The sequence below is a fragment of the Moschus berezovskii genome, chromosome 8 (genome assembly GCF_049115385.1).
Source record: "Moschus berezovskii isolate FMDL1 chromosome 8, NW_MosBer_1.0, whole genome shotgun sequence".
NCBI classification, from domain to species: domain Eukaryota; kingdom Metazoa; phylum Chordata; class Mammalia; order Artiodactyla; family Moschidae; genus Moschus; species Moschus berezovskii.
The window spans coordinates 22,371,480-22,392,506 of record NC_142467.1 but is presented as its reverse complement, the minus strand read 5'-3'; the positions used below and the strand labels follow the sequence as shown (position 1 = coordinate 22,392,506).

General features: G+C 38.2%; 1 protein-coding gene across 8 annotated transcripts in view; it reads right to left on the bottom strand.

Moving 5' to 3' along the window:
• MEF2C (myocyte enhancer factor 2C) overlaps positions 1 to 21,027 on the bottom strand; it is a 180,384-nt gene that overhangs the window by 148,624 nt on the left and 10,733 nt on the right. For 6 of the 8 annotated variants that reach the window (XM_088838474.1, XM_055429053.2, XM_055429059.2 and 3 more), the window contains exon 2: positions 14,380 to 14,466. The gene's annotated coding sequence lies outside the window, so the exon portion shown is untranslated. Of the gene's footprint in view, positions 1 to 9,885; positions 10,155 to 14,379; positions 14,467 to 21,027 lie in introns of those variants that run through there. The other 2 variants (XM_055429055.2, XM_055429056.2) reach the window with 1 other exon arrangement.

Genomic DNA, 21,027 nt, shown 5'->3' with positions numbered 1-21,027 from the left:
AGCTCTGACCCAGCATTTCAATGAACATAATCAAGGCCTAATTTGGTTCAACTAGTCCAATAACTGTACCATCTCCTCAGACTTCGTAACACTATGCATTTTTGACAGGGACGCACCATTTGCTGACTCTAAAGCCGTCACTGCTTCCTTACAAAGACACCATTCTGTAGTCTTTGCTGCTTCAAGATCAGTGTCTGGAGCTCTTTTGTGACATGGCATTGGGCTGTGATGAACCACATCAATCTCTCAAGTGTCAGAAGATAAGTTAACACCTGAAACAATTCTATGATCTCACATGTGTAGTGAAAACAAGATAAAAGTGCACTTGCTTTCTCACAATACCAATATTCTGAAGCAGGAAGAGAACTCAAGAGAGAATCGAAAAACAGAAGAAAGAAGGAAAGTCAAGAATTCTTTGATTTTTAAGCTAAAACACGAGAGAAGTCAAAAAATATCACATGGCGCTCAGGCTAACTCAAGAAGGATCAAATAGTCCCAGAAGGGACACTGGCCATTCATTTCAACCAAAGGACTATATGGAAACAAGCAATGGTTCTGAGTATCCTACCCGGCCCTTCACAAATCTATTAATGTCATAGTGAAATTTTCTTTCTGTTTTTTCTAAGGGGGAGAAACATTCAATGGTGAAAGAAAAGAAAAATGTAGCCAAAATTATTTCCTTAACCAACAACCTAGACAGATGCTAGGTTAAAAGTGATCTTCTAATAAAAAATAGAAATGAATGAATGGATACACTTCTAAAAAAAAAAAATAGCCAGGTTTGTTCGTCTTCGTTTAGTTAAGAAAAGTAACCCTGATGAAAGAAGGTCTGGACTTCTACCTTTTATAAATATATTTAACTGTTACAAAAGAAGGGTGAAAAGACCAACTTTCTCAACCACCGAACCTTTGCTTTAAGACCCTCTGACAACTTAAGTCTCCTCAAATGTGAACAGAAATAAGGCAGCTTTAAAAAAGTGCAGGCTAATTTACTCAATAACTGTTTAAAAATTTTTTATTTCTTGCTCAGCGAATTACCTACTTTAAGAACCTCCAAGAAATTAATCTTTTAATCAGGCATAGTTTTGTAATATTTAAATAGCAAGACAATCCATTTTCTATTAAAAATTTATCCAGGGCACATATTGAACAACTGAAACTTTACAGTGTGTCTAACAATATTTATTGAGCGGTGATGATTCAAATTATATTATGGTTCGGGAGAATTCCAAGAATATAAAGACATCTCGTACCATATCCTAAATGAAAGCATAGTTTTAAAGGTTGAATCTGAATTTTAATAGAATTTTGTCTAATTTTGTACAAAATAAATATCAAAAATTACTGACTCCTATGTATACTAACCTATGTAAAAAAAGTTTAACATTTTTTCCTCTTGTTAATGGGGTTTGAAAGTGTGCCAGGTATAGGGCCCTTACTCATAACACCAAGAAAAGCCATTGTGATCATACCCTCACAAGTTTCCTTTTAAAGTCCATGCTGTGTTAATTTCTTAACACTTTATTAGGAAATATTTGCATCCACAGAAAATAGTTTCTTAATATTCAAACATAATTAAACTTATCTTTCTTATCTGTTTTAGTTTAAGGAGAAATAAATTAACTATTGGTCTGATGTGGTAAATTTTATACAGGCAATTAATAACTGGTTTAGTGGGTTAATGAATAAACTAACATGTATATGCTATTTGTATACTGTGAAATCAATAATCTAGTTTAAAAATAAAGTTGGAACAAATATTTATTACATAGTAATACTTTCTACTTAAGGCTTTCACTTAATGCACTTCTACAACAGAAGGCCAGTTTTAGAAAGGTGTGCTGGCAATAATTTGACTCCACTTCCCACAAATCAGAATTCTACTACAGATTGAAAGGAGCCATGGCAGCTAGAAATTATTTTTTAATAGGATTTTTAAAAATCACATTGCTAATGGTTGAAAATATAACTGGTAATTAAAGAATGGTTTTAACAACTTTTTTTTTTTTTTACTATATCTTACAAGAACTATGAGCTTTCACACTACAATTTCAAATGCAAAGAATATTAATGCAGATATTTAGAAACTGATGTATTTTGCATGGTAATAAATACACTACCCACAATGCACCTTTCAAATAAAGAACATAAACCAAATCTCAAACCAAAGCCCATTTTTTCTCTCTTTCTATTTTGACCTCGTAATCATTAAAAGTGTGAGTGTTTATCAATAAAAGAGACTGAAGTGCCACATATTGTGGTAGAACATTGCTATTTCCCTGAGATAAGTACAAAAACCACTCAATGTTAATTTGCATCACAAAATGACCTAACATATCTGGAATATAATGCACAAGCTTCATTGAAAAGATATCATATTTTTCTCAGCAAAACAAAAAAAATACAGACATCTGATTGGGCCTGTGTGTGCTGGAGGAGGGGAGGCTGGGGAGGAGGGCTCATTTCTATCTTACACCTATTGTTTCAGGCATTCTAAATTGCTCCAGGGGAAGCAAAAAGAAACATGCTGAACTCACTTTGCAGTTAATGTCTCAGTGATTTAAGAGGCAGAGTTTTCAAGTTAAAGAAGGGAAACCTTATGCTTTTCCTTTCCCAGAGCGAGTGCCCAGGAAGAAGGCCCTCTGGTCCTTAGCCTACGCAAGGGGAAAAAAGGACATTACTTGGGACTGAAATCACTCGGAGACAGAAGAGGGGAAGTTTAAGATGTGGCACTGTGTGCTGTGTCTGGTCTGCAGCCAGGAAGTTTTCATTTTGTAGCTCTGCTGCCAGTACCTGCCCTGCATATTCAGAAATAAAAATACACCAGAACTCTACCTCAGAAACTGTGGATGTTACAGAGAATTAAAAGAGTTTATTTTTCTTTCTTTATCCTGAGTGTAATTACTGTTTTTAAAAAGAAAAGAGCTGCAACTATAGTAACTGGAGGGTTTTGTTTTTTTTTTCCTCCCTTTTTAAACTCCTCAAACTACCTTCCCACAAAGCCATTTAAGTTAAATGGTACATTTACAGACTCACCTACATGAAGGATATAACTTAAAACATCTGCTTAGACACGTACGTTCTGTTCAGATATAAAGAATGTGGCCAGAAAGCTGAAAAATATAGGGCCATTATATTCTTAAAATGTGTGTCCTTCTATGTGTGTGTGTGTGTTCATTCATTAAAGAGATTTTTGACTGCAATTAGGTAGTCGGTCCTATAAAGGTTTCCTTGTGTGACCATGATTTCTAAAAATAAAATGCTCCAGTGAATATTTCTGCTAAATAATCACATCTTCAAAAATTACTTTAAAGAAACCCCAATCCCTCATGTTACATTAAGCAATAATACCAGCTTTCCATAATAAGCCTTGGTTGTATACCTCACGCATGGTCAACAATTAATTAGAAGGTTAAAAAAAGTCATGTTTACTCTATTAAGTAGGAGACTAATTTCCTTATCTGTCCCCACTTATTTATGCTCGTGAATCTATTTCCTAATTTTGCAAATAAATAAGCATATCTAAAGCCAAAGCTGCCTATTTTCAGGGTTCCAGTAAAGATGCATTCTCGTGCTATCATTCTAACTTGCTGAAAGAATCACAGACGTGTGAAAAAGCGAGAGGGATAGCTGTTAGCTGTTTTTAAAAACCACTTCACATTCTATCAAGACCATTATCTATCGCTTTTTATATCCAATATGCTAGAGATCCATGGTATCTAAGAACAATTTATATAAATTCTTCATGTGCATCTCATCTATGACAACAAGATACAAGAGGAAAACCAGACCATACTCAGGCTAGTCTTTTGGAAAAAGCAGGTTCTCACCAGGGACTGCTTCAGAGATCAGTATCTCCAGTCTCTAGAAACAAGTTCAAGGTACTTTACTTAAATCATTACTAGAAGATTTGCATTGTCATTCCACATGAATCGCAACCACTTGCAGGATGAACAACACTGTTCCATTCATTTCAAACTTACAGCATTAAGAATTAATAAAGTCTCTATAACATCTGCATTATTAAAGAGTAATGATTCCTGCAGAAATCTGCCTGTAATAGGTTTACTGTTTCTATCACTTGTAAGATCACCGATTTCCTTTATCATGTCCTTAGAAGACAATCTTCATGTATACTTTAAACTTTGTTTACAACTGGCTATATTTAAAAAATAAATACAGAGATTTAACTGAAGCAATATAATGACAAGGTACAAGAATGCTTTATGGTGAAGACAAATGAATGCTACTCATATTACCACCTCACACCCCAATATTTATATAACAGGTATCATATAATTTCCGTATTTAGTAGGAATATTACTTTCCTTTTTGTAGTTAATGTTAAAATAATTCCAAAGCAATGTTAGATAATACTATATTGGATAATCTTTTTTCTAATGATATTCTTTGTTACAGAATTTTTCATAATTATTTTTCTTGCACAGACAAAAACTATTGATGCTATCTACTTATTCTTAAGCGAGGTCGCGAAAGGGTGTTTTTAGCTCTCTTTATTTCTTTATGCCTCAACACATCTGTAAAATAGTTACTACTGAGATCTTGTCTTAAGCAAAATTAATTCCAGTGGGCTTTATAGAAGTTAATATCAAGAGAACAAAATTTTCATAGACTATTTTTCAGTATAGACTTTTTTTCAGTGTGAGAGAGGTTATCAACAAGAATTGCTTTTAAGAAAAATCTGACAGTTTCCTTTGCTCGCTAACTACAGCAAATGATTAGAAATTATTTTCTTTCTCATGCTGTTATTCACTTACATATTTGCTTCAATTCTCCAAGGGAAGAAATGTGGCTCTTGTGGGAAAGATCCACCCCTTTCTACATGTTTGCTTCCTCGAACGAAAGGAACACACCCCCTAACATTCTTTGAAATGTGTCCAATATGCAAAGATTTGGAATAGCCCTGTATTACAGACCAAACTAGAAAATCCTAAATGAGGGTCAAATATTGTTAAAATGCACGTGTTTTGGGACAACTAAATGATGCATACAGAGGTAACAGAAATGAACTATGTTCAGCCTCTGCCTAGTGTCTATGTTTGGACACTCAGAACACTTGTAAGTGTTAATGGAAGAAATCTGTGAGCGTTTCTGGGCACCTGTGTGTGTATGACAACTCAGGAGGAGGTCCATAAATGTTACAGGTTTCTGAGTGCAGCCTTTGAACTTAAGACCCATTAGAAGAATGCTTCCTCCCTTTCATAAATTCTTTAAGGAAAAAATACCCAGAAACTGAAATATCCATCCTTCATAAGTGGAATCAGAAAGTTGTCTGAAATCACGTAAGTGCATGAATATTGAAAGTCTACGCTCACTCTTCTCATGACAGAAAACTCACACCAAAGTTGGTATTGTCTAGCTTGTGCGTTTGACAGTTTTTTGGTCATGAAAATTGTCCTCTAACAAGTTTTCCTTCTATTATATAGAAGGCAATGTTCCCAGAGCAAGTTATTTCTAATCTTATTTTCTAATAATGTGATATACTTCATATTTGTAGGTATCTATACCTTAATCTTTACTTTATATTTTCCAAAGCCCTCTTTTCTAATTCCACATTTACACAGAAATTTGCAAGTGTAAAGACACCAAATGAGCAAACTTTTATATCTTTTTAAAGATATCCAGTGTTTAAATGGTTAGTCCCTTTGCAATTTGCTCATCAGGCATTTGCTGATGAAATCAGCTATATAATTTTCAGGCCTACAAAATGGAAGCTCTACTACTCTGCCTATGTTTTATCACTTGGAATAAGAGTGAATATAAACAGTGAGTATATAAACTGGAGCTGATTGTTATAAACTTATTAAAACTTAGTAAGATATTGTTATGGTTAAAGAAAACCTGCAAGTGTGTACCACAAATCCATTCAGATGAAACATCTCATTCACTGGAATTTCCTATCTTCTCATAACAATGCACAGAAAATTAAACACATAAATATTAATTTTATGTTATCACAGAAGATGTAGGCAATGAAAATGCAATGTTTACATTTATGGGTGACTCATTAGTGTTTTATTGTGTGAAACACTAGGAGGCATCAGTTGGGTAAAAAAGGACTTCAATTTTTAAAGAAGCAAGAAATTACTGTAGAGTTGGATGCATAAAAAGTAGGGGTTTTCAAAATGTTATTGTGTAAACCAAAACTTTTTCTCTGAAATAAACTCTGAAAATATCACATTTTGTTGTAAAGAATGACCTTTATAAAATATTCATGAAATAGATACACTTTAACCGAGAAACACCTATCAAGGTCTGTTTCAAATATATAGATTCATTAACTATGTAATTTCACATTTTTGTGAAGAATATATCTGGTAACAGAATAACATAATAGCTATTGACTACCATGCATTTTCTGCTTGGTTACTCAATACCATGAGTGTATGTTTTATTTCTGGCAAATTCTGTTTTGTGCTCTCTACAATGCCTCAGAAAATGTCTACTGAAATTAAACCTTATAGTAATAATTGCTTCATATAAGCATCCAGAATTTGCAGTCTGTTCCAAAAGAAGTGATGGAACTTAAAATGAAAGCAGTGAGGATGTATATATAAAGTACATGTTTTTCCTTATTTCACTATTGAAAGTCTGACGTTTGAAAACTGAGTTTTCTACTGTTTGAATGGCTCTTCATAATGATAAAGCAACAGGGTCGTGTTATACTTATCTAGCAATCATTTGAAATTGGAGTGTCTTGCCATTCCTCAACAATCAGCTTTTATCTTTGACCTATCAAAATAACATGTGAACTGCGTAATCCGCCTTTTGTAAGGTGCACAGACTCTGTTGTCGCTCCTGGTTTTGTGAATCGCCTCTGTAATCTGGTTTGATTTCCTAAAGATGACAGATCTCGGTGAACAGTCAGGCTTTACTGAGTGCAGGGCAGTCCACGCGCCCATGAGATTAAGGTACAGTGCTGAGGATGGGATCTTAATCACCTACCCTTCCACATGCAGCACAGACTGAGCACCAGTGATTAAATCTTTCATTGTGTCCAGGCAATCACTATATTCATAAAATGAATATGTGCATTTTTATAAGTTTTAGATATTAATTTGCGTGGTGTTTTCTCAGAGGATGTGCTTTGGGAAAAAAGAAAAAAAGTAGAACTTTATTAATAGTCTCTTTAAAGTCCTCTCTGTGATCCTTAATTGCATATGAAATTCTCCCATGTTATTCTGAATCATGTTTCTGAAGCCAGGGTTCTCTATTTAAGAACTCTTTTTTTTGTTGTTGTTATGAAGTACAAGTGTCGCTGCACAGATATTTCCCCATTTTTGTCACTTTCTGAGATTTCATACATTCGAAATATACCGCATGTGGAGTTGGGAAATAAAACCACAAAATATACTACAATAAACAGAAGAAAGTTTTGAAATATAATGCTAACAAATGCCAAGGAGTTTTTTAACTCAGTTGTTTTATAAAAGAAGTTTAAATACAATAAATCATTCATTGAAAAGATATGGTTGTAGTGTTATGCAGTTTATTGATCTGGTAAAGTGAGGGCCAAGGAAGAAGCTCATAGACATCTGAAAAATATAAAACATGATGTTTTTCCAGGATTCAATTTTGAATCATTAGATAGTCCCTCTGCCTCTTGGAAGGGACCATTTCCCCTAGATTTTGAAAACTGAATATGTTTACAAAGAAGAAAAGAGGCAAGGTAGAGTAAAGTCCTTGTTATTTAAATTTCATGTATTTAATTTTAATATGTTTTTGTTCTGAAGAGTTCACATATATGATTGCATACTTTTAAAGTATGAACAGCTCCGGAAAGCTCAAAAATTGACTTATTATTATAAAGTGCTCATTTGTTATTAAAAACTAAGAAATAAAATAAAATTTAATAAAAGTTACATCTTTAATATTGTCTTTCACTATATTCTACAGCAATCAGAATGTAATTAATGAATGAGGTAAAATACTGTCTTTAGTAAGAAGTCTGGAAAATATGCCACAAATACTCCAAAGCTGCGTGAACTGCATTAGTAAAAAACAGTAGATTTTTATAAAACTTTAGTAAAATCCGAAGGAAAGATAACTGCCAACTATTGTCTCCTTAACTTGGCCAGGGGATGATATTTTAAACAAACACTGAGTTTAAAGTATGTTTTGATGAAAACTTTTAGGATTGAGTTAGAAGTCTAATACATAGCCAAATATACTTTCCTACAAATAGAATGAGATACTTGATTTTAGAGATTTGTTTTCCCTCTTGAGATAAGACATTAGACAGGTACATCTCATTTTATCTGTCAAATTCTGATTCTACTTGCTTTAGAACTACCTCTTAATCTTGATAAATAATTTCATGCACACACTGGAAGACAATAATATGGTTTATTAACTGCACGATATTCAACCAAAACTGCCTGTGCCATATTGGTACATACGGAATGTTCTCAAAGACTGGCCAAAACTGATATTATTTTATAAATTAAATGTTTTAGTTTCAAATTGGAGATTGTAAATCTCTTTAAAGCTAAAATTAGTATTCAATACAGGGGTTAAATCGGGTTCACAGGTGGTCATATTTCCATGTCTTACCAAGTCCTTAGGGATCAGAGTTATTATATTCTATATAAACATCTTTACTTTGCAACCACAATTCTATTGCAAAGTGCCAGTGAAAAAGAAGCTGGTCACTCTTTTTGACTGGTATAATGAGGCAGCTAGAGTTCCTTTCATAGCACTTGGAAAATACATGCAGACACTAACCATTTCACAAGACAGTTACTATTAGAGTTAGAATCAGATTCACAATAGTAAAATGCACTTTGTGTCAAAGCAATTCTCCACTGAGGACTGGTTAGAGAACTGGCAGAAAGCCTGATTCTACTTATTATACTGTCAGCATTTACATATAAAGGAATTTTATACAAAGGACACACATTCCTAAAATGTGAAGAAAAAGGGCTTTTCCCCAAAATGGTAACTACTGGACCTAGAATAGTCAGACATGTTTCAGACATACAATTTCCTTTAAGAATAACTAGCCATATTCTGGGAAGGACATAACACTACTATTACATTTAAATACTTGCATAATATTTAATAACACAACAAACAATGTGCCACGTCTGTATATACTTCCTTTGTGCCAAACTTTATCACTGAGTTTGGTAACTTTCAGCCAAAGTCCAAACAGATGGCAATTTCAGTGACTTAACCTTATTTGTTTTTAAACAGCTATGTATCTGACTTGACCTAAACAGCAGCGATAAATACTGAAGTCCCAACAAGAATTGTGAAATGTGTAGACTACCATGGCCAGTGTATCACATTTTGTCCACATTAGCCCTCATCAAGCCAGCACTTTGGTAATGGAAGGAGATGCACAAAGGTATACTCTGACAGACAGCCATGCTTTAGCTCAAACTAATCCCAAGATTTAGTGGCTCAGAAGCATAACCCAAAGCAAATCAGAGTCTCTGCTGGGGCTCACAGGAGCATCTTTCCACGGTGAACTGCCGGCTAAATCTTAAGGCATGTACTTCAAGGTCACAGAATATTCTGTGAAATTTCTAAAGTCCACCAGGCTCCACATGCTCCACCATAGCAAACATGCTAATGACGTGCACTAACTTCATGAAACTTTAAACACACCAATGTGACAAGAACAAGTCAGGAGTGATTTCAGTAACTGATAGCAAACAGATAGGACTATCTAAAAAGTTACTTCTAGCCACACACAAGAAAATCATGGAACCTAAGAAAAAAGAATGCACAACAAGCCTCAACTTCAACCTTCAAAAAAGGCACAGCGGTAGACCCAGTGCTGTGGAATATACTGATGCAGATTTCAGAGACAATACCCCAGCTATTTCTATTTCCTGGAGAAATGTCAGAGGTACTTACATGAAGGAAGAACCGATCAGATTAGTCCTTGGGATATTTTCCTTTTTCTTAAGAGAGAGAGAAAGAGAGAAAGAGAAAAAAAAAAAAACACGACAACAGTAATCTTTACTTCGTCCAGCCTTGAAGTGCTTCTCCACCTGATTCAAACATGCAGTCACGGCGACCCACACAGAACCTTCAAAGTCAATCCAATAGCAGCCCGAAGATGTCTGGGTGTACGCGTGTGCTCAAGTGTCTGACTGCGAGCAGAGCGAGCAGAGCTGGAGAAACGATGTGTGTGTGCGGGCGCGCGCGCGAGCGCGCGGAAGGACCGCGCGCGCGGGGGAGGCGCGCGCGGCGCCGCGCACTCGCGCGCGCTCGAGGCCGCTCGGAGGAGCGAGGGGAGGAGGACGAGGGGGAAGAGGGAGGAGGAGGGGGAGGAGGAGGAGGTGAAAGTGGCTCTCGGCGGCCCGCCGGATTAAAAGTAACCAGACTCGTCCAGAAAACTGTGTCCAGGAAGGAAGTGACAGAAGACGAATGGGAAAAGGAGAGTCCGCTCACAGCCTTTGAAACATCGCGTCAAAAAGGCGAGGGGCGGGGGGAGTGGAAGGATATTGGGAGGGGGGGTGGGGGTGGCGAAGAAAAAGGAGCGCACGGCTTGGGGTTCTAAGAGGCCCATCCCATGAAGCGCCTCTTGCCTTCTTTTCCTTTATTTTGCCCTTGCCTTTGCGCGCGCTGCCTTTTTTTCCCCTCTCCCTCCCTCGCAATCCCAAACCGTTGACTCCCCTCTCTCTCTCGCCTCGCGAGCTGGAGAAATCATCAGTTTCACTCTTGCAAAAGGGGGGCGGGACCAGACCTCGGAGCAATTTTTTTTTTTTAATAAAACAAACATCCAGCAGTTCCCTCCTCACCCCTCCAGTCTCAACTAGATTGATAAATTACTCCACTACACTACTTTAATTATGTATATGGTATGCAGAATAAATCACTGAACATCAGTACCTCAATCAAGCACTTTTAAATGATAATTGCATCTTGGGTGAATCAATCTTTCCATTCCTGACATTTTGCTAATTTTAGTTTTACGGTGGGGTAATGGCACATGCCATACGCAAACCTAATGACAATCCTTTATTGCTCCAGCTGAAGACGACACCGGGAGCGCTGGCTCCCGGCTCTCGCTCTCTCCCGGCGCCGAGGACGCTCGGAGAGCCGAGTCTCCGGCTGCGGCGCGCTCGCTTCCCCGGGGGACGCGGCGAGCCAGCCAGCGGGAAAGTCCTTCTAAAGTCGGGATCTTTCCTCTGACCAATAGGAGCGCGACCCTAATAGTTGCTCTTGTGACTTCCCCCGCCCCCCTCCCCGTTTGCAGACGCGTTAACCACTTCATTCTTCCACTGGTCTGAGCGCTCCTCCGTGACTCACGCGTAAAAGCTCCGGTCCAGGATGCCTCCACCACTCGATTCCAGCGCGCGGTTTTCCTCCATGCCCTGAATACGCGGGGTTTCGGCCCCGAGAGGTTGGAGGGCTAGAAACGGGGCCGAATCGCTTCTCAACTGGTAGTAATGTACAAAATGATAAACGCATGACCGGTATTTGAAATCTCGACTTCATCTTGGGGCCATGAACTTTCTAATCAGGTTGGAAATATTTACCGAGGCGGCAGCTTCCCCGGAGGTTTCCGCCCCCCCACCCCGCCTCTTCCCACAATCTCTCTTCCACACCTTAGACGGGATTTTCTCCAAGGCATTAACATGTAAACTAAACCAACTTCCCAAAGGCATTAGGCCTCCCTATCCGATAGCTGATGACTTCACTTACCCTGAAGAGTTTCAGCTGCACAGGAAGCAGCAATAGAGACTGATAAGGAAGATACTTGTGCTAAGGTTTAAGCAAATACTTTTGCTTATCAAAAAAAAAAAAAAAAAGGGTTAATTCAAGATTTAGGAAAGGTTACTAGAATTGAGCACGTCCTCTCCCTAGCCAATTACACCATGGCCAATTAAGCGAAAGATAAAATATACCAACTAGTCCACAAACCATGAAAAGATCAGATTACATGCCAGTAGAACTATGGACTATATAAAATGTTTAAACAAAATTAAAAAATTCTAATATCATGAAAAGAAGGGAAAATACATTAGGGAAATTAAAATGTGGATGTACAAGAGTACACAATAACAGTATACTGAAATATCTAGCTAATTAAAGATATTTCCTCACTTAAAAAAATTCCTTTCAGCACTGTGTGCTTAACCCAATGACTAGATGCATTTCCCCTTAAGTTCTGCACTGTGCCTCTAGTCTATTTTAATATGGGAGGGCAGTGTGAATCAGAAAGCCTCCTGCTTCACTGCAGGGCTATTTGATCTGAGTAGCTTTTCTCAGAAGAGTGGGTTCAACATTTAGGTGTCTGCCCCAAGGCTTCACTTGAAAGGCGAAGGTTGATTTTATAGGCAAGTACAACTAGCTCATCACCATTATGACTATCAGCCCAGATAAGATGAATCTTTTGCTATTATAGGAGAGCATGGCAAACTGTCACAAAGCAAACACTACCTGAAATGCTATTATTTCTTGTAGATTAATACCTACAATATATTTGTTGGCCTGTTTGTGTTTCATCTGGTGAGTTTGTTACTACCATTAATTTATTTTAATAATATGGCAGAGATAATCTATATCAGGTTTTAATGTACAACTTCTAAAAAAATCCAAAAATGTAAAGGTGCACTGACATTTTTGAGTATTAAGGTATGTCTATATATAGTGGTAAAAGGAAGTTAATTTTTCCAGATTCACAAATGTCCTGACAAAACAAATTATTTGTTGGAACATTTATTGCCATGATGTCTGAAATTAATGTAATGAAGTGTAACAGCTTATTTTACAGGAGCAAATAGACATAGGCAATAGATTACTTTTACCACAGTACACTTTAGTTTTAGATTATTTTCCTTATAAAAGAAACTATTTTTACCTTTTAACATTTTAAAGAATTATTTAATAACAAACATTGTGACAAACCCAAAACTATCAACAATAATACAAGCATTCAAAAGTAGGTATAACCCCGCATTGTGGATAATTTGAAAATAAGATCTGGAAAATAAGATCACAATTGGCCTTTTAAAATATAGAATATTCCCCTCAGCAGATTTAGCTTCTTAATTATGTGCGACCCCAAGTTAATATTAGCTTGAGTTTCCTTCCCATGAGCCTTTACAGTTGAAGTGGAACAGAAGAGGTTGTGCAGAAATACACAATGGAAGAAAGCCATCTGAGATTTAAAATTATTTACTGGTAATCCACAGAGTGGTTAATCCAAGACGTGCTTTGTGTTCATCTTCAAATACTTCTTAATTTTTTACCAAAATCATCCTCATTCTCGCCACCAAATGGTACTTTGCTAGGATCAAAATATTTTCTGGTGCAGGGAGGAGTCTGTCCTACGTGTTAACAGGCCTGGATTCTCTGGTTCAAGGTTTGTGCCTAACTAATGAGTGTGTCCTTTCTGGGTTTCAGTTTGCTTACACACTAAATGACTTCTCCAATCTATTCCAATTCTGTGATTGGAAAGTAGAAAATTCTTATATTCTTTAAGCGAATTGGAAGCTAGTGGCTTACATAAAAGGTGATGATACTTCCTATAGGAGAAAATGATGTCTGGGATTGAGGTACTATTTAAACCAGCTCACCCCCTCTCCCCAGTTGCCAAATATTCCTTTTAAAATAAGTATCATTAAGTGCTGTATTAAACATGTAAATATATATTAAGTTTTTTTTTCCCCCAAAATAACTGTTTAGCAATATATTTAAATAAAGTGCCACAGAAGGTATAGAAAGCATGACCCTCAGGATTTAATTCTAGGGAAAGCTCATTTCTAATTTCTGGTCAGGGGTGCATATCATCTTACTCCACCCTCCATTCCTTATTAATTTCCTACATTAAATCAGCAGTCCACCTGTACTCTGGGGTCTGCCTGCTTTTAAGCTTGGCCTACGCTGGGTGTAGCTCTTGAAGTGAGCTTTAAAAAATTATCCTGAAGTAAGCTGGGTGGTTGCCACAGCAACCCACCCTAAAATGAAGAAAGTCTATAGATTAATCTACCCCTCAATATTATTCAACTGTGTAGTATCTGTTCTTCAGCCAGAATACTTTCAACACAAACATGATTAACACAGAAGTTCAGATATAAAAAGTAGTAGGATAGAAATTCCAAGCACATAAAAAATGTTCTATCTTTTTTATAGTTACAGTAGATATGACATACATAACTTCCCCTGAAATGGATTCATTGTAAAACAGACTTGTAAAGGTATGCCCTGAAAGGTGACATGTGAGCGTTAAGCAAAATGCTATAGTATTGCTATATAACAGATCACATAATGGTTTTGTAACACTCATCACTTTTATACATGTTTACAATATAAGTACCTAATGACAAAGAGTTTGGCGGTTTCATCTTTATGGATTAACTTTGTGATGGATGATAATAACAAATGTTAAGCACTTACCACATACATATACAGTCATTTGCTTTCCATTCTTCACTTCATCTCTTCATAGAAGTTACTTCACAGTTTGCAGCTCTTCTTTGGCACCTTAAAAATGCAAAAGTACAAGGTAAATAATTTTTTAAAAATGTTAAAGAATGTTGATATTAAAATACATTCAAATTAATTTATTTCTGAAACTTCTAATCTGAAGAAACATTAATGTTAATTCTAATTTTAAACCAAATGAATAGGTACTGAATATAAAATAATTAAAATGACCATTAATTGTGACAATACTTATAACCTTTAACATAAATAGTTCCAAATAGCTAAATTACAAAAATTCTTTAGGTACGGCTTTAGTTCATTGCATGGTATATACACCATATGGACTGCTTGTGATTGAGAAAATCTGCAATAGAAAAAGGATTTGTTATTCCAAGCCAAGGTTTAATCATATCCTTTATCTCATATTTAAAGATCCAATATTTATCTTTATTTTAATATCTAATGAAGAATTACAAGGAAAAAAGTCAAATCCATCATATTCCAAGCTAACAAAATTTGTCAGGTTGGAATACTGAAGTTGCAACTGAAGTTGCTAAAAGGGCTTATTTTATATCCTTAAAGGCCAATTTTAATACTTTGGGATAAATGATGTGAATAATTCTATTACCAATAGTACCCAATCCTTCCAGTGTTTACCTGTACTGAGCTCAGACAAGTGCTCATGTATTCTGGTCTCTGAAGCCAGCTTTCAATGACTTTGAGCACACAAATGACCTTTCCCTTGGCTTCAGAATGGATCTAGTCTTCCCAACTGTGGGACAATGAAGGTCAATAACCATTTTCCCATTTGTATTAGCAAGATTTTTTGTAGTCGAGAGTCATTAAGATTTATAAAGCCTCTAGATTTGCGTTGACATCCTTAAGATTGATTTTTAAGTTACTTCACAGTCAAGGAGAAATGAAGAATTTTGACCACTTTTATTTTAGAGGTGTTAGCTCAGTTTAGTCTTTTAGACTCAAGTCCATAGTGAGTTAGTCTCAACTTGGTAGTCAGTACCCGGTGACCTGGTGAATTCCCTTTATTCAGCTCTGCTTGGTTTTTACAGTCTATTAAGTAGGAATCATAATACACATCTCCCAGGGCCTTTTCACCTTACAGAAATGCAATCTCCATGAAATAATGTCTGAAAGATATGTTAAGGCTTTTAAAAATGCCACTACAATTATGATACATTTCTTCCTTTTCCTGGCTCAGTATGCCCAAATAAGGCTTGATCACAAATTTGCTTGCGAATGTGTAGTTTATTAAAAAAGTATCCATATGCATGGCTAAATTTAATAGACTTTACCTTTTACTTACAAAATTGTTAAATGTTCTTCGGAACATTGATTCTATTCCATTTCTTGAAATATCACAGAAACCTTCAATTCAAAGAATGGATATTCACACTTCCCCTTTTAACTTTTTTTTCTTCTTTTAGATACCCGTGTGCCCTTTAATTTTTAAAAAAAGATCTTTACCGGGGGTAGGGATGGGGTGAAAAATACCGCCCTGCGTTTTTGGTGCTTACTTCTTTGTCTGGGGAATGGCAAGAAGGGGGCTGGGATCCGGTGCCCAAGAGCCCCTTTTAAAGACCCAGACCGGGGACGCCTCTGGTTTCAGCAGTTCCCTCCGCTGAGTTATTGATTGCAGGCAGCAGCAGTCCCTCAGGTTGATTTGTGTGGAAAGTGAATCCTCGCTGGCTGGGCGTTCAGCAGAGGCGCAGCAGCCGCAAAGCCAGCCAATTATTGCCGGTCCTCCCCTCCAACCCCGCGCTCACTACCTACACACTCCTTGCTGTGTGGGTCTCCACTCCCCCCTGCCCACGATGCCCACCGCCCCGCGCGGACGGAGCCGAGGGGGCGCGGGGGGGGCTCCCTCCCCGGGAGCGTTTCTAGAGCTGGGAGGCAGCTCGCAGGGGGTGAGTGCGCCACGTGCGAGCGCCCCGGGCGAGGAGGCGGCGGGCTCGGGCCCTTCTGGGGGCCTGCTGGGCCTGGGCGCGCGGAGGGGAGCTCGGCGGGGCGTGCAGCGGGTGGCGTCTAGCAGCGGGGCCGTCGGGGCTGGTGGCGGGGTTCGGGGAGGGGGGCCAGGCAGAGGGCCGCGTCTCGGGTCCGGGGAATGGGGGAGGACGCAGACGCTGGGGGTGTGGGTTTTGCAATCGGGGGGAGCGGTGGCGGCGTCAGCAGAGTTGCCCTGCTGGTCTGGGGTGGGGACCTGGAGGATATTTACCCTGGGTGGGCGAGAGACAGCCCCGCAGACTTTTCGGGGCGCGCTCCGAGCCCGGCCCTGGGCGAGCCAACCCACGCACGTGCACAAAGCGCTGGCACGCGGGCGGCGGCGCCGGCGGCCCGAGCGCTCCAACCCTGGGCGAGCCCGGGAGAGCGGCCGCGTGGTGCGCGCCGGCCGCGCCGCCGCCCCGCTCCCGCGCTGGCCCCGCCTGCTTGCTCACCTGGCACGCAGATAGGAAAAGGACGGGGTCCCGAGCTGGATTTTTTTTTTTTTTTTAAGCTCACGTTCTCGGGGGGTCCAAAGGACCGTTTTAAAAAATGAACAACCAACCATTGGCTTTAGCAGGGAAGCTGCCTCAGTGGATGCGTTCGCATCTTGGCTAGAGAAAGGCCACCAGCTAGCTACAAGGAGAAATGAGATACGAGGGAGAAAATGCACACACAAAATCCCCCAAATGTTCTTCCCCCTTTCTTCTGTCTTTACTGGTTTGCACTGAGAACTGTGCGGGGATCGCTTGGCTAATTATCATCACGAAATGGAAATGCCTGTGCTGTGTTTTGATCTGTCCGTGGACCTCTGGGAAGATAGCTCCAAAGTCATGGTGGAGTGCCTGGCTGTATCAATCAAAGGTGTAGAATGCTTATCTTGTCACGCCCTTGAAGCTATAAGCGGCTACCAATATGGCAGCCCCTGGAGCATGGGGTTCTTTCAGTTAATTAAACTTATATAAAATTTAAAATCAGCTCTTCAGATACACTAGTCACATTTCAGGTGCTCACGAGTGGCTTCCTTACTTGACTGCCAGAGGTTGACCGTTTCCATCAGTACCTAAAGTTCTGTTGGAATGTGCTGCTATAGAGTTTTAAATGAATAATGGTAAAAGAAAGAACCTGCTTTATGGCACAAGTCAGATTTTAGGACACTCTTGGCATTTGTGTTTCTTGGCACTAGGGTGAAAAGTTGTAAAGTCAGAATTTCAGTATCTTCCTGCTGAAAGAAGTCTTAGGAAACATTTAACACAGTAATTTTTTACAGAGAAGGGAAGTTAGATGTGTGCCCCCAAATCATGACATCAATTTGGAAAGAAGATAAGGTCACCTGACAAGGTATAGTACACTTTGTGCCAGACCAGGCCCATTGCCTGGAGTTGGTGAGGCAAATTAACTCTACAGAAAGGTGACCTGACAGAAGATTTTAGACAAGAATACCCTTTACAAGAGAAAATATTTCTTTGTTCCAAGAAGAAATTCCGTTTAATAAAGTGTGTGAGAATAAGAGGGAATAACACTATCTCTCAAACTTAAAATATATTATTGGCAGTGTCATGGATTACATATAATGCTTTTTAAAAGAGACTAATTGGTATAACATTGTGCTTAGTTGTACTTAAAAATTCTGAGGAAATGAAATTATCTTTTTAAATTAATAGCTAAAAGCACTCTTAAGGTCAGGGAAGAAGGTATTACATAAAGTGAGACTTGTTCGAAAAGCATAACCTTTATCAAATTTGATGAGGGTATTATGAAATACATTGATTATGTCTTAGACTCATATCACTAGCATGGCATTGAAGTGTTTGTAACATGAACAAAACTTAATTACAAATTATAGTATTTGAGTGATGGAAGACAAAACATCATACAGATTTGGAGGCAAAGCACAAACTTTCTAACGTCAATGCTTTGGTTGGTAGGTTTTGCCATGATTTTCCCCTATGTTTCTTACTGTTATTTCAGGGTGAAATGTTGGTATTAATTCTGGCCATTTATGGTAATTAGCTTTTAAGTTAAGCTGACTCATTTGAAAAGACCCTGATGTTAGGAAAGATTGAAGGTAGGAGGAGAAGGGGATGACAGAGGATTAGATGGTTAGATGGCATCACTGACTCAATGGACATGAGTTTGGGTAAACTCCAGGAGTTGGTGATGGACAGGGAGTTCTGGCGTGCTGCGGTTCATGGGGTCTCAAAGAGTCGGACACGACTGAGCAACTAAACTGAAGGACCCCTAAGATTTCAGATGAGTACTCATGAATGATAGCTAATATTTTAAAAATAACAAAATGTTTTCTAAAGTTTGACTTTCTCCTGAGCTGATGCATATTTGAATTGTTGTCTTCTTTTATTAATTTACCACTTGCATGTGGTTCATGGTAGAAAGTGTTCTTCCTAGTCTCCTGAAATCTGATAGCCTAAGAGAAAAATCTTGTAAATTCTTTAAGTGCTTGCAGTGTGCTAGAAACTTCAACCTCTCCATGGCTGACTACCGAAAAGGCTAGTCTAGCTAGGGAGAATATATATATATATAGTTGTGTATAACTATATAGTTATACACAACTTATTGAACTACCCTTTGCCTCAGTTTCCTCATGGATAAAATATAGAACAGAAAGTGCTACCCTTAAAACTTTGTTATGAGCATTCAGCAAGAAATTCAGTGTGAAGCACAGAGCTGGGGAAATGGTCAACTACAGTAAAAGTTAGCCATTCTTATTCTCCAGCAAAGAATTTCTACTTCTCCACCATTGAGTTTCATTTTCACCCATACCGGGTAGTCGCACTAGAAAAAGTTGGAGAAGTAGGTTGTCAGAAGGCTGTGGATTAGTTCTGGATGAGCTCTGTTTGTGAATTTTGCCTTCAAGAGATAGAGATCTCTTTAATCCTAAAAGTACCTGACTCAGCGGCTAAAGGTGGCTTTATTTCCCTTTCACAGGCGTTCTGAGAGATGCTTCCTTTTGCTTGTTAGCTGCTTGGTTGTTGAACAGGCACTGGAAACTCCAAGTCCATCCTCTGTTCACCCTGGTTGACCTTTTAATGCTATTGTCAGCCAAGAAAACATTGATATCTTCGGTCTCCCACTAGCTTGAATTCTTCGGGGCAGAGCCTGCTCAGATTATCTCCTGAGGTCATTCCAAATGTCTGATGGCCATCTATGGCAGCTGCCGGGAAGGAGGAGCCCGTGGAATGTCTAATGGTGCCTTCTGTTCAAGCAGAAGAACTACTTGAAGTAGTTCCCTGTTGGACTCATGAGCAACTTTACAGCTGTATCTGGAGACTGTTTGCCACTTCTTGAAAAACAGAAACCATAGCATTTTGCACTTTTTGTTTGTTTAATAAAGTCCCACTTGGGGTGTGTATGATTCCTATTGATGTCATGATAGGTATAAATATGGACTACAGGAAAAAAACAGACTAAAGATCATTAATAAACAGTTTATATCTGGTATTCCTGTTAGCTGTCCTCATCAAGAACACCAAGTTAAGAGGAAAGATTCTTGAAAGGAGAGAATAAAGCTACCACATTACCTTGTTTCCTCTCTCTAGATAATTTTCCAAATGATGGTTTTTTACTTAGCTGAAAACTTAAAAAGTTATTTCTAAAATATTTCATTTATAAGCTAAATTTCAAAACCAAGCAATATAAAATTGTATTTTTTTCAAGAAGGCAAGATCATGCATAGATATATATGTTTGCAATACTTACTAGATTTAAAAACAAAAAGATACATAATTATATCTATATTTAGAGAGAGAATTAATTTGCGTTATTTGGGATGCAATCTCTCTATTTTGGAATATGATGAGAACTGAAAGTAAAATGCAAGCAAACTTTGAAATTTTAGTGATTAAAACAGTTTGTTTTTACCAGTGGATACTAGTTCATTGGGGCTTACTAATTTCCTGGTGGCTCAGTGGTAAAGAATCTGCCTGCCAGTGCAAGAGACACGTGTTCAGTCCCTGGGTCTGGAAGATCCCCTGGAGGAGGAAATGGCAACCCACTCCAGTATTCTTGCCTGGAATATCCCATGCACATAGGAACCTGACAGGCTACAGAGTCGCAAAAATAGTCAGATATGACTTAGTCACTAAATAACAACAACTAGTTCATTGAGTCAAAGATCCGAACCAAAGAGGTCTAATATCTTATTGAAAATTTTTTAAATGAACTTATAACTAAATATTTCTATATCAATAATATTCAGTTGTAATACAAATGTATTTGTAGTATACGTACAAAAAGGTTACTATCTTTTTAGAATGTGGGTGGAGCTTCCCTGATAGCTCAGTTGGTAAAGAATCCACCCACAATGCAGGAGACCCCGGTTCGATATCTGGGTTGGGAAGATCCCCTGGAGAAGGGAAAGGCTACCCACTCCAGTATTCTGGCCTGGAGAATTCCATGGACTGTGTAGTCCATAGAGTCTCGAAGAGTCGGACATGACTGAGTGACTTTCATTTAGAATGTGGGTTGAAATAAGTAAGTTCACAGTGCATAATGGCCATTCACTACTTGTCGCTGTTGGATCAATACTGAATTAACTTCTTTATAAACTTCTTTTTATCTAAATAACAGTCTCTTAGACAGTACTACTATTCTCCCATTTTATAC